Raw genomic sequence first — 6665 nt, 5'->3', positions numbered from 1 at the left:
ATCACATGTGCTTTCAAATTCCTTCAGAGACTAAAATTGCTACTCCGGTCTCAATTCTGAGCTATTGGGGCAATAACACATATGTTTTTTACTTAATGGATATACAGGTGAATGTTTTATATAACCAATTCAGTACTGAAAGAATTACGTAGCAAACAGAAATATCTTCTATTTTGAAAGCTGAAAACTGACTAAAGAGGTCTATTTTTTATCTTGTGCAAATATCTGTAAACTACCAAACAAATGTGTTTCTTTTAAATTCTGTGATAAAATAATCATCTTTATATGAGACACATAATTGTCTAGGGATGCTATAAAACAGGGCTGTTTTTAATATTTTACTTGGTATATAAAAAACCTGGAACATATTCCATGAAAAAATTGTCTCTGTTTTTCATATGTATGAATCCATAGCTGAAGGCAAATAAAGTTTGTTTTGTGTTGATGTCTTTACTCTCTTCTTTTTGACAACATTACATTCTGGTCGGCTCTAAGTACGTTATTCTGTGGAGGATTAATCTTATATCTCTGGGTCAATAGAAAGCTTTCTGGTTCAAATGTTTATTTCACAGTTACTTTATTGAAGACAGGCAATGCTTTCTGTGATGCCCATGCCGGTGAAAACCGGAGAGAGTGTTAGAGAAAAACATTGCAAAGGTGAAAGTGGCTAGTCCCTAAACTAATTAGACAGTTAATCATATTAAGGCACTGTCACTAATCTAGGGATTAATAGCACTGTTTCAGCTTAGATGAGAGGTCAGTATAATTCTTGGCATTAGAATCAGCTCTAGCTAATGAGAACCAGTAACTTTTACTAAAAAAATAATTTTTAACTTTGGGTTCAGTGTAACGTTATTTTATTAATGCCCATGAGTCTCTAAAAGAATTGCCTTAGATTCCATAGTTTCCCCACAATCTGTCACAGTGTAAAGCATAACATATGCTTGATGTTTGTTTAATTCAAATATTAGACAATAGGAAGTTAAACAAAAATTCAAAGATCTATTTTTTAAAATGATTATATAGGTCATGATATTAATATCTGATAAAACAGGCAATATACAATGAGAAATGGAAGAAAATTGAATTTTTTATGGTTTCTTTTAAAGATAATTATCAGAGGCCGCCATGAGAACATTAAAATATTTATAAAGATGCTTAACTTATTGCACATGGGATAATTTGCCATTTGGATAAGATTTCTTATCATTCATAACTGTTCAATTTTCAATTCCTAACTAAGAGTAACACAAAATATGTGCATTTGGCAAAAAGAACTCATTACCAAATCTTCTAATTACCATTTCTGGAATGATTTAAAAAAGAATACATCATCACCTCTAGCATTTTCCTTGATGACGGGTAATCACATTAATCCATACTCACACATTAATGAAACTCCTATGCGCTATAAACTTATAGATACATGAACATAGCGGGATTTTTCATTTAAAAAATCTGTGCATTATTATTTTAGATATCTAACACTAAATTAAATACAGCCATACCCTTTCACACAAAATTATTTGCTGCTTCTTAATCTTTCCAAAAATGTTTGTAATTATAGTATTAGATTTTTTTTTTCTAAAATTCAATTCATTGATTTTACTTTTTAAGATTTACTTAGGGATATTGTGGTATGTATTGCAAAAGAGAAGATAAATTCAATAAAATATAACAGATTAAAGTGATTCTATATAATCCCTGTTAAAATCTAGACAGATTGTGTAATTTTAAAAACAACTTTGAATAGTCAAAAATATTTGATACTTTATACATAATAACAGAAAATTATTTTCCTACATATAAACTTAGACACTGAAACTTCAGAGGTTTCCAAATGCTATTCAAGGGGACAAGTTATATATTAAAAAATGATCAGAACAATTTTTAAAAATGTAATTCCTGGACTGCGCTCCGGATTTTTAAATGATTCTTTAAATTTTTTTAAGTTTATTTTTCAGAGAGAGACAGAATGTGAGTGGGTGAGGGGCAGACACAGGATTCTAAGCAGGCTCTGAGCTCTGCACTCTCCGCACAGACCCCCATGGGTCTCAAACTCACAGAACTGGGAGATCATGACCTCAGCCCAAGTTGGACGCTTCACTAACTGAGCCACCTAGGCACCCCCAAATTTTAATTATTCTTAAGAGTTCTGATTCCCAATCAGCTTTAAAAATTATGGTACTGTTTACTCTTATAACCTCTTTCAAATTAAAATTCTATATAACTTTAAAATGTTTTATTATATTTGTCAAAATTCACTTTTGCATACATTGTTATTGTTCATCTTCTCTTAAAGAAGCACATGATTATAACAATTTTTTTTTAAATCAGCAATGATTTGATTAAATATTCATGCAAACTGTGTCTGGACTCTCATGTAGGTAGGAGTAAGAATGCCTGGCTTCTGGAACAGTGTACATTAAGTGACTCACCTGAAGAAGACCAGGTGGGTTGCTTGGGATGCAGGTGGGCTCGGGCCCAGGGCCACAGGCCAACAGAGCCAGAGACCCCTACTTGGCTGGGCCCAGGTGGCCAGCATCATGGCCCTGTTCAGTTCAGGAACTGCTTCACCCTGGCCTACTTCCCCTACTTCCTCACTTACAAGTACAGCAGGCTGTCCGAGTACAACACCTCCTGAAAGTGTGTGCAGCCTGGGGTCACCCACCTCCTCATGCAGCTCTGCAAGATGGCGTTCCTGGATACGTTTTGTTCCCACCTAGGAAGGTGGCATCTATGACTTTATTGGGGAGTTGACCAAGGCCAGTGTGGATGTGACAGACCTGATAGACCTAAACCTTGAGATGTCACAGAATGCAGGCAAGGGGAATACAAGATCACGGTTGCTGCCCCAGGCTAGACCATCTCCAAGCTCATTATGTCCCACTGTGCTCCCTTCTGGGTTGGAGCCCCGGGCTTTGAGTTTGGCTGGAAATATATCCATATGAGCACTGACTCCAAAATCAGTTTGGCCCACTACATCGTCGCATCTGCCCACGTCTGGATGATAACACGCTATGACCTATACCACAGTTTCCTGTGAGCAGTGCTCCTACAGATGTTCCTTAGTGTCTATAAGGGCTTTGTCATGGAGACCTTTGTCCACCTCTGTTCCCTGGACAGCTGGACAGCACTGCTATCTTGAGCAGTGGTAAAAGGGCTGCTAGCCCTCAGCACACTGGTCTTCGAGGTTACTGTTGTCAACAGGCATAGGTGTGGTTTACCAGACATTCACACACCCTTGCCCTGGCTCCAGGTTTCAGTGAAATAAATAGTATTTGGAAAGTAAAAAAATAAAGATATATATATATAACTCATGTGAGATTCTACTCACTACCTGTGAAAACACTGCAATGCCAATAATCACTTTGTTTACTAAATTATAAATATAAGGATGTCTGGGTGACTCAGCCTGTTAAGCTTCAGACTCCTGATTTGGGCACAGGTCATGATCTCACAGTGTGATGCATGAGTTTGAGCCCCACATGAGTCTCTGTGCTGACAGTGCAGAGCCTACTTGGGATTCTCTCTCTCCTTCTCTCTCTCAAAATAAATTAAATTTTAAAAAATTATAAAAATATGGGCACCTGGGTGGCTCAGCTGGTTAACCATCCAACTTCGGCTCAGGTCACGATCTCACAGTTCGTGGGTTCAAGCACCATGTCGGGCTCTATGCTGACAGCTCAAAGCCTGCTTCGGATTCTGTGTCTCCCTCTCTCTCTGCCCCTCCCCCTCGTTCACTCTGTCTCTTTCTCAAAAATAAACATTTAAAAAATACAAAATTATAAAAATAAACATATTATTTCTTCATAATCTACTTTTATATACATATAACTGGGCCTGGCTGGGCTCTCCCTAGAATTGTTCTCTATTTGAGAGAAAAAAGCTAAAGAATTGGCTGTCTGCTGGCCTCAGTCGAATAGGTCAATATATTTTGTCTAGATGTCATCATCTTTGTGACTTTTAAAGCAAATTCATGAATTATTGATTAATAAGACAACTTGACATAAGGGTACCTATAGGGATTAGAGGGAAATAAGAGTTACTGTTATAGTTATTTTGGCTGCATATTATATAATAGGGGAAATGCTTCTTGAAATCAGCTGATGGGGGTTAGAACCAAGCAATCAGCTTTGATGAACTTGGGAAAACTGTATAATGTGGATCTTAATAATTTCCTTAAAAAAATTAAGTGAGGCTTACATGTGAAAACATATAAATGATCTAGAATGGGTTTTGGCATTTAACCATCACTGTCACATCATACAGGCAGTCTGCTGTTGTCATCTGTAACTGAGACAAAACCTGCAAACCTGATCCAAGAGGAAATGGATGTCGTAACTCAATATCATCAATGTCAGCTTTAGGGCAGAACGTGCTTCAACATTTTGTGACTATTGTTATGTCGTCAGTGAGGAGAACTTAGAATTGTTTCCATATATTTATCAAATGATGCCAAACAGTAATGTTGGTTTAATGAATATTTAACTATGTAATACTGGTGGCAATAATTTCACATTGCACTTCTCAAGCACAAAGATGGCTTTAAAAAAAGTTGTCTTGAAGGCACCTGGGTGGCTCAGTTGGTTGAGCATCTAACCTTGCTGACCCCAGGGCTGGAGGATCGAGCCCCACCTCTGACTCTGTGCGGAGTGTGGAGCCTGCTTAAGATTCTGTCCCTCTCTTTCTCTGCCCCTCTTGACCACTCATGTGTTTTCTACCTCATAAAATAATTTAAATAGTCATCTTGAATTATAATGTATTTAATACAGATATATTTAGAGTTTATGGTTTTCCTCGACAGAAAAAAGCAGATTGCTATATTTGGACATTTGATTTGGACATTTGACTACTACATTTTTATATCACTTATTTTACTTTTATTTTTTGTTTTAATTTAACTTGCATATTTATTTTAGGTTCTAACTTAATGTGCTCCAAGTATTTGCTAAAAACATCTAGTTGAAATCGAAATTTTCATGTTATTTTTAAGAAAAGGTGTTTTTTAACCTCATAATTAGTACCAGAATGAATTTAGTCACAATATTCCACAATCGGAAATAATTATTTGATAGTGGGTAATTCAGCTTTGAGTCAAATAAGAGATTTGACTCATTCTCTATTCTCACAATACTGTATTCCTCCTCTATATCTCAGTGGGTACAAGGAAGATATTCAACTTTGTATGTTATCAGAGAAACTCCAAATTAATTCTTCAGGCTATTGCCAATGAGAAAATATGAGAATGTGAAATAAAGGTTATTACTGTGACAAAGAGGAGCTCTGAACATTGATAGCCATTTGGGTTTAATATTGTTAAATGAGGCCACATTACTGCTATAACAGTTGGCTGTCTAATAAGCTGGAATATCTCATCAGGAATATTATAACAAGATGTGCTCTGAAGGGTCTGTTGGAAAACAATAGCTTGAAATAGCTCATTTAAGGTTCAGTATCCTCTCATTTGCCTCCTCTATATTGTCTATTTCTGCAGGGTTAGCAATGAGAACGAAGCATCACATGCTTATCAGTCTCTGGCACCCTGACTTAGTCAGGGTTTTGATTAGTCCCCAAAGAAAGTATGTTTTACTGGAAGATATCCTGATTATCAACAAAAAGAAGCAGGATGGCAAACGAAGTTGGGAGAAATTGCTCAAATACAGAATGGAAATATAAAACCTATCAATTCAGTGACATTTCAGAGTCTGTTAAGCACTGGCCATCAAAGCACTGGGTCTGTTGTATTGATAGATTTAGTGTCCATTCTCAAGGCTTTTGTGAATTTAAATCTTTTGAATGTATCTCTATTTTTTTAAATAGAGGGTCTTTTAATATAAAATTATACCATTTGATTTCATACATACACATATATGCACATATATATAGTTATATATTTTTATTTACAATTTAGAACAAACAGTAGCAACTAATTTTAAGTTTTCCCTTTAAATTTGGATATCGGTTTTTTTTTTCAGAATAAAAATATACTCCTTGTAAAAACATGCCTTTTAGGTAAAATTCTGTTTGTGGGACTACAATTTTGAGCCATTTTTACAATGTTCCAGATTACAGATTTCTGTGCAATATGAATTAGGAAAAAATATAAAAATGTCAGTAACAATTATGACACTGCCATGGATTTGGTAAAAATCTTTTCATTGAAAAGTTAGATGTAATTTCAGTGACTCATAGTATGCTCTTCAGGATTTATATTCCATTACCTCTTCCAGGTTACTTTACATAAAATCCTGCATATTATAGTAGTGTGCAAATTAAGTTTCCAGAAATCTAATACATAGTGTATTTCTACTTTCAAAGATGAACAAAACCCATGCATTAAAAATGCATGCTATTCCACTGAAATTTTAAGAGGTTTTTCTTTTTTGGTGTGTTTTATCATTCCCCAAAGTGCAGTGAAGATGTTTGGTTTGAGATTAATAATCTCTCTCGCATTTGCAAGACTGCTTTAAAACTTCCTAGTGTGCAATCTTCAAATTTTGTTGATACGTCCTTGGAAGAATGCCAGATTTGCATAAATTAACCAAATTAATCATCTCTGACTCACTGACTCGAACCTGAAACTACTTATTCAGTAATATTTGAGGGCCTACTGTGTGCCAGTTATGTTTAGCACTGAAGATTCCAGATACATAGAAACAGAA

General features: G+C 35.5%; 1 pseudogene; it reads left to right on the top strand.

Annotated features, from left to right (window-relative positions):
- The first annotated feature begins 611 nt into the window (after positions 1–611).
- Positions 612–3274, top strand: LOC124508526 (transmembrane protein 147-like; annotated as a pseudogene).
- The last annotated feature ends 3391 nt before the right edge of the window (positions 3275–6665 follow it).

Source organism: Lynx rufus, unplaced genomic scaffold, assembly GCF_022079265.1.
Source record: "Lynx rufus isolate CCGP_SWC_20201006 ecotype Redwood Valley unplaced genomic scaffold, mLynRuf1.p SCAF_1, whole genome shotgun sequence".
Classification (NCBI taxonomy): domain Eukaryota; kingdom Metazoa; phylum Chordata; class Mammalia; order Carnivora; family Felidae; genus Lynx; species Lynx rufus.
This window is presented reverse-complemented; position numbering and strand designations above follow the sequence as displayed.